The sequence below is a fragment of the Ptychodera flava genome, chromosome 4 (assembly GCF_041260155.1).
Source record: "Ptychodera flava strain L36383 chromosome 4, AS_Pfla_20210202, whole genome shotgun sequence".
NCBI classification, from domain to species: domain Eukaryota; kingdom Metazoa; phylum Hemichordata; class Enteropneusta; family Ptychoderidae; genus Ptychodera; species Ptychodera flava.
In genome coordinates this window covers 26,035,189-26,043,520 of record NC_091931.1, presented here as the reverse complement: position 1 = coordinate 26,043,520, position 8,332 = coordinate 26,035,189, and positions in this window count along the sequence as shown.

Below are 8,332 nucleotides of genomic sequence, written 5' to 3'. Positions count from 1 at the left end.
GTAAATTCATAAAATACAATCCAATAAAATCCATAGGCTAAATTGCTCATTTTAGATCAAAAAATATCTCTGAAAGCGTTTGTCTTGCACCTTTCGGATTTACCGCATTGTGTAGGTTTTAATGAATAGGTGAATATTTGATTTGCATCAAATGAAGAAATTTGCGTATTTCTAGGCCAATCTCAATTTTGATAAAATAACTTTCTACTCCGAAAAAGCTTTTCTGTCTTTATTTCTCTTTGTTTACAGAATGTTTATGTTTGCAAGGGGCAAGGCAGAAATGGAACACAGAATTAACTTATTGGTGTAATGCTTCAAGACAATGGAGTTGCATGTAGTTCTTATGATAGCTGTTACAACAATGTCACCAAAGTACAAATGAAAATGTCACAAAAATTAAACCAATTACGAAATGTACACTTTAGATATCTTGTACTGAATAATGTAATCATCACGCAACATTTCACAGATGTACAGCATACGGGTTAAAACAAGTATGTGACCCGAGAAAGTAAATGAGACAGCTCAAGTCAATTTGTCACACTAATTTTGTTTATCTGAGTTTTTAACCCATAGACCAGCAATATTCATTCACTGTATGTGATTATCACCATTGAAGAGTTTATGTGGTGTCAAGTAGTTGTAATGGACAGGTCAAAGATTAGAGTTCAATTGTCATCGTGTTCATTGATGATGCCTTCTTCATGGAGGCATAATTAAGCAAAGTGAATTATTTTGAGTCCATATTATATAGATTTGTACCCATGTACTGGAGACGCCTGTTATTGCTGAAGGTATTACTACACTTTATGTCACTCTCAGTTATGCAGTCAGTACTGTACATCCAGAATAATATCATCATCATCATCATTATTGTGTTTTAATTACAAGGACCAAAAAATCAACTCTGAAATGTTTTATTTTCTGAACAACAAAATTACATTTTGATATATCAAGCTATCTAAAAGGTTGTTTATATTTTTATTTATTTATTTATGATATGTACTGCATGATTTTTACAAGAGAAGGCTTAAATGACAAAGTATTAAATATGAAAATAAGATTAGCTACAGCATGAAATGTTTTAACATGGTGACAAAAATATCCCCACTTTGTCATGATAGAGAGATTACAAACTTTATTACAGAAACTTACAGTCGTCATGTCAATTTACATTAGCTTAGCTGTTACAAAGTACTGGAGATATCCTTTGATTCATTATGATTTGTACCATAGGAGAATCCTCAGTGAAGTCTAACATGTCTCCTATATGTAGACAAATTCACAGACAAGTTTTATAAATTTTGAAAATGTACTTTTGGGTATACCATTCTTTTCATTTCCCATTTTGAATAATTTTTCAAAATTATGTTTCATTGAGCGAGTAAAATCTTCCAGTGATTTTGTCCTTGGCCATACATTATATAATGTAATGGTAAGGGAGACTTGTTGTACCTGTTTTATGAAACAAAGGGATTTTTATTTTTTCCAATAGAAAAGACAAATGAAATTTACATGCTACCTTCTCTCAGGAAATTACCCTGTTGACATTGAACTTGCTTCCCAAAAGTATGGCATATGTAGTGCAAAATAAATATCAGAAAGACGACCCTTCAATGGTACAAATCAAACTGAATTGTGGGTAATTTACTGCACTGTGGTTTTGTAATAATAAACTGGATTTCTGCTATATAAACTCGTCTAATAGTTGTCCCATTGCAGCCACATGCTTTCCATTATTATTATTTTTACAGTGAAAATAAATTATCCTATAACCTTACAATGAAAGATACGCACTATCACCTTCAGCTTGTGAATCGAGTACACGCATTCCACAGAGTCTTTGTGCTTTGCTGGTGTTTTCCATATTCAGGAAATATCACACAGATGATTTTAGGTATATTTGTAAATTTAAATTAGCTTCTGTAAAAAGTGACCCTCCCAAAGACGGATTTATAAAAAGCGACCCTCCTCCAGGGATTTTTCTAAATTGTAAACCCCCCCTCCCCGAGGCCCATCCTACTGTAATTTCTGAAGGCTACCTAGGGAACCTTTTACCGGGTCTGCACGAGGCAGTGCGACAGTTTTTTTCTGTCGTTATCGAATAAACAAACGTTTCTCCATTGTTATGTACAGAGGGCGTTGTGCTGATTCTGATTCAGTTTGTCTGAGTTTAAACCTCATTTGATTCTCATTGAGTCTGCAACGTATTTCACCGTAAAAAGCAGCTGATACATAGAAGATTTTTAGCTTGTGTGTTATTCATTTTTACCTCTGTCAGTTACATTGAGACAATTAAATCGAACCCAGAAGACCTCAGTCGGCAAAGAATATATTTGATGTAAAAACTTTTTATAGTACGGTTTGCAGCGTGCACTCGACGTGCAGGTCTGACTGCGTGCCTGTTGCTATTGTTGTCATGTCGCTTCTAATGTACCTAAGTCAGGGCTCGAAATTAGCGGTAGTCCCGCGTCCACAGACTACCAACTTTTCCCTGGGGCTACCAAAGTCCATGAAATGGTAGCCCACATGGACTACCAAAGCCTGGGACATGAAATTCAGTCAGTACTTGGCGTGCCATGTCCGGTCTTTCACTTTTGGACGAGCTAAATGCAGTCAAACCCAGCTGGACACAGTAAGGCCAGATTATGACTTTGTTTTGCAAATTACAAAGACGACCTTGCGATGGAACTTATAACAAAGTTTCAATATCTCCACCGATCTACTTGGATGACAGGCACAGAAAATGATAGCCAATGAAAACGTATTCTCATTGCATTTTGATCAAAAGGTATCAATCACAAACTCGTCCCTACTACAGAAAGCCCATGGTCTGTTTTTGCCCTGCTGAGAAGGTGGTAGTCATTGACATGAAGACTATCCAAATGGCACGCAACTCTGAGAATGGAACGGGTTGTCAATACAATGTTAGGTCACCAAACGTTTTAGTGTCACTGTCGTCAATTATACCGTTTCCTTTGGGTAATAAAGGTGTGCAAGAATTCACATCAAATGTCTAACAAATTCACTTTACGGGCAGAATCTTGAAAAATAGCTTTTTCTTCTCTTGTTAATGAAAAAAATTCCTAAACTTAAATATGCATCGACTACCAACCATTGTCACTGGACTACCAATTTCAGAAAATGGTAGCCCAAGTGGACTACCAGGGAAAAAAGTTAATTTCGAGCCCTGTAAGTGTTATAGAAGGCCTACAAGCGGCGGTAACACCACAAAGATCTACACGCAGAACTGAGCGAGCAAATGCTAGACATCGCTTCTGTAAGATGAACGAACTTTGTGAAGTAGTGGTGCACTGAAGAGTCTAATCCCCTCCACTGCGTTGACCATTGAGGTAAAAAATCCACAGGCGTTACATGAACTGGATAGTTTTAATAGTGTAAGTTTATGCTACCGACGTTCTGATATGTAGACTAAGCTTATCTCTAGCTTCGTATCAGAACGGCCGAACGTAGCATGAACTCACAGCATAAACTCTACTATCTCTATTAAAATTACCCAGTTCACATAACGCCTGTGAAAAAAGCAACCCATCGTTTGACCATAAACGTAAACAGTGAAGTGGTTGGCGAAGGATCGAGAGGTTGAAAAAGGAGTGTCGTTAATGTTTATACGTTCATACACAGTCCCTCTGGACTGTGGTTCATAATTAACCAAGGAAGGGACACATAGCTGTCGTCATCGTTCATATAAGTCTATTGAAATCAAGGTTTGTTTCGCCACTGTCTCTGAGTAAAAAGGCAGTATCCCTCAAAATGGACAATTTTAGAGTCTTGATTCCATGGCAGCCCCTCCATCATACGTTTAACCTTGTTTGCCTAATCTGTGTTTGACCGACGCACAGTCATTCCATCACATATTGACGGACTGTAATTGAAGAATATTACACAAATCAGAAACTATGGTTAGGCCGAACAAAAAAAATGTGCTGTTCAACCCGATCTACCCTACTTTTTACCTGCCGACCCTAAACTTTTAGAGCGAGGTAAACACAGAAGTAATAAAAAGAAAGAAAAAAACCGTAAAATCACGCGTTCGTTACTTGACATTTTATTTTTGCTTGAACGAGGATGTCTTTTATGTTTGTTTTTCCTTTTATATGTATGATACATTTTTCTGGAAATGTTGTGGTCTGTGTTTTCATATGACCGAAACTGCACTCGGCATAGTTATTCAGACCGATAAGTTCGTATCGTCTAATCTAAAAGTAACGTTTTAATGTAAGACGTCGATAATGATCAAGTGCTTACGACAGGAACAATTTTGAAAACGCACGAAAAAGCAAAAACGCAATAATTTTCCGATTATCTGCCGCAGTCTAGTACCCCGAAAATGAACGTGATGATGGCACTGGATCGACGTAAAATAATATACCAATTTTACGCGGCGTAAAACATTGCTCTAAATCTTTTTATACAAATATTTTCTGTGACACTGCATCGTTTGGTCATAACATGGACCATAGACCCTAAGGATCTATGCATGGACGTAACTAGACTCTCCACAGTCGCTGTGCCTTGTTTTGTGCGCGCCGCGATGGGTCTGCATTCGAAGGCTGTGCAGCTGTGAGCACGCGCTGCCAGACACAGCGACTGTCAGTTCTTGCAAGGATATGAATATTCATAAGGGTAGTGACGTCAAAAGAAACACCTATCTAACTGGGCGGAGAGAATATATACTAGTAGCTGGTAGACCTATATACGCTGTATGTTTTTATTTTTCATTTTTAATTTTATTTGGCTATGGTACTTGTCATTTTTGTTTTGATTAACGGATGCGTGGAGTTCTATAAAGTACCCGGATCAGGCAGAAATCCGACCGGTCGCTTGCAAGAACGTCCAGACCCTGGGATTCGCGTCGCGTCTCTGAAGGGCGCGCGCGTGTTCCAACAGGGAAGAACGCGAATCGCAGGGTCTCTGCCAGACTAGGACGTAACAGCGAATACTATAGTCCCTGCTGAGTGCAAGCAGGAAGAAGCCCAGCATTGTTTAGAGCTGTGTACGGAATCAACACAGACTAGGAGTAAATACATCGAGCATTAATAAGATTGTTCAAGGATGAAGGTGTTTCTATTACAAACTATTTTTATGTGAACATGCTCGACCAGAAAGATACTTAAGAAAAATACCTTGTTTCAAACACGATTGGAACTAATTTGGGATAATTGGACCTTAATTCATATTTTCAAATTTCTCAAAAGTGTTAGGTGCCCCATAGCTGAATGTCTCAATATTACAAATTACTCATAAAAACAAGTGTGTAACGTACAAAGAAAAGCAGATGAGCTTACATTTGCAGATTTTAAAGACATTACTTCAGCATCCAATTATCTCAAATTAGTTCCAATCGTGTTTTCAGTTCTTTTTGTAATTATGTTGCATCATTGCATCATGATATTGAGTGGGTGTATAACATAACTGTAGTTTGTAAATTTCGTGTGAGGCCTCTACGATCGAACTGGACCAGAAATGACAAATCAATGTGTGAAGGGTTCACAAAATAGCAAGTACCAGCACTGTTATTTTGCAATGCAGCCTGAAATTATTACACGGTAGACATCTACAAAGATTGCAATAGAGTGGCTATTAATTAGATCACAATGAAAGCCATTCACATAACGGATCGTCACACTGTGGATAATGTCTTACCATTTTTATTGCAGAGGAAGGCAATATTTTTTAAAATGAGTTTGTTACTTTTATGTTTTCAAAGAATGTGCATGTACTGCAATGCAAAATTTACATTGAGGGTATATATATTTTACAGGACATAATCCTGTTGCTCTAAATGTTTAAAGGGTACCTTAATGGGTGATAATGTGTCCCTCTAAAAATTTGATCCATTATTTATCAGTTACTAATTCTTTTCCGTACAAGTACTGGTGCTGGATAATAGCAATTTTACTGAAATTGGACACAGTAGAAGAACAGCGTAAATAATGTTGTTGTCAAAAGTAATCGCACCAATTTGTCGTAATGGCGTAAGGGGCCGTCGATCAGAAAAGATGACGCACTAGAAACGTTGTTTCTCATTATATTACCATGCCCTGTCAGTCGCATTTTAATTGGTCGGGTTGAACCACGTGACTGACCACAGGTTCACAGTAATGGTTTGTTTACATGCCCATGAATATGAATAATATCGTAAACACCATATCGTTATAGCTAAAACATAAATCGTGACTTGCACAAAGATCATAATCAATCACAAAATAAAATGGAGCACTTCTTGGCCAAGTTTAGACACTTTTTTCCTAAAAATCTCTGGACTTTCAAATTATTTACAGCGCGCGTGACAGTGCATCGCGCTCACTGACAATTCCTGGGGCCCTGTTGTCTTTCGCGTGGGAAATTTTCGTAAAATTTTGACGGTTTTCTTGGGTTTGTTGATAATATAATGGAAATGACAGATTCAGCCCTGACCATTATAGGCATTAACTTAGGTTTATTTATGGGCGCGGCCGAGAGGAAAGCCAAAAATTAACGGTGGATTTAAACGTGTGGACCCAACTAAATGTGAAAATATGGGACACAGATTACAACAGCATAAAAAAATAATTTGAACCGTGACAGAAGAATATAGACTATTTGAAACATTAAAAAAGTGTAAACGTAAATTTTGTTATCCTTATCCATGTGTACGTTTTTGGACGTGTCCTTGAAAGGCAGGTTGGTATATTCCCCATACCTAATAAACAATAGTGTTACGGTTTTCCTGAAAGCAATTTCGCATTAAGGAGGATATTGACACCAAAAATAAGGAATTACGTTTCTAGTGTGTCAGCTTTTATGATTGATGACTCGTCAAAAATCATGACACCGAGAGATCTTTTTTTCTGGAAATATATTACATGGCAAAGGAACTAATATGTACAAACGTGCAAAGGGTTGTAAATGACAGTTTACGATCAACATACCGTATCCAATTACGAAAGGGATAATATTACAATGCATAACAGACGTTGTACTCCTTGTGCAACTGTCTTGTTCAGGCATTTTATTTTTCCTATCTACACGATATTTGTATACATGAGAAGCAAAAATACGTGTATCATTGTAACTCATGCACACAGACTATTGTCTGTAGACAAAAATTAATTTTCTTGTGTGTATTTTTCTCCTTACCACAGTGTCTATGTGGGGTTACGAAACCCATTGTAGCTTATATCAATGCCCTAAACACACTGTCTGCATGGAACACACACGTTTGTATGATGCTAACAGCGGTGATCCCATAAAAAGGTGTTGCTTCAATAAACTAATTATTGGGTAAGAATTGTATTGCATCGAAGCGGTGTTTCGTATCTCAATCTTGAACAAAAGGTGCCAATCGTAACCGGTCATTTAAATACCCTTGACAGGGTCGATTTTGTCTCTGTATATGAGCAGAATATCTAATTGCATCAGTTTGAATTTAATCGACACCTTGATAGCTAGATGTGTATTGTTGTGAAACTATTTGTGGCACTTAATAAACTTTACAATATGAAACAAAGGCACAGAAGAGATGACAATAAACCTACTGTATATGTGTTTAGACAAATTAAACATGGGAGTTAGAACAAATGCGACATGGAAAAGTAAACAAGATTTTGCGTTATCAATAGTGTTTTGTAGAACTACTTACACCGGCGTTTTTTTCCCAATACTACAGAAATGGCAGCGTTCGTCGTATGTGTAACTACATATCAAAAGAGTATACCATGTTATTTTGAATCCAGAAGAAAGTTGTCCACATCTGGTTCATTCATTTCAACAATACGTCGCTGTGCAAGCATGTAATGAACACAAGTCAAGTGTACATTTCACCTTTGTGATGACCATAGAAATCATGTTCATGATTAGCTCACCTGTTTACAGCATTGACCCTCAGATTGGTGACTGATTTGCGGCATCCATCGTCTGCTACGCAGTGCTCAATAGTGTTTTTAGCATGCAGTCTCACAATGGGCTGATCTTTGATGTCTGGTTCTAATATTGATTTAGTTTTGCTTTAATTCAGGCTATGCATATTAGCATAAAATTTCATATGTAAATTTCAGATATCCCTTCTCATCAACATTCTTATCTCAAATGTGACACTTCTATCTTCTCTTGTCGAAAAGATTTCAACTTTGGGGGTTTTTTTGTTTATATGGATACCCACTTTGTAATGAAATTCAGATATTTCTATACTTAAGGATTTTCCTTTATTTTCAGTGGAAAAATCTTCACCGACACTAATGTCTAAAGCTGTCGATTGTTTTAGTTTCTAGAGACTGGTAAATACATTCAGTTTTTTGAAACTATGCTGATATTTGCGGGTGTATAATTT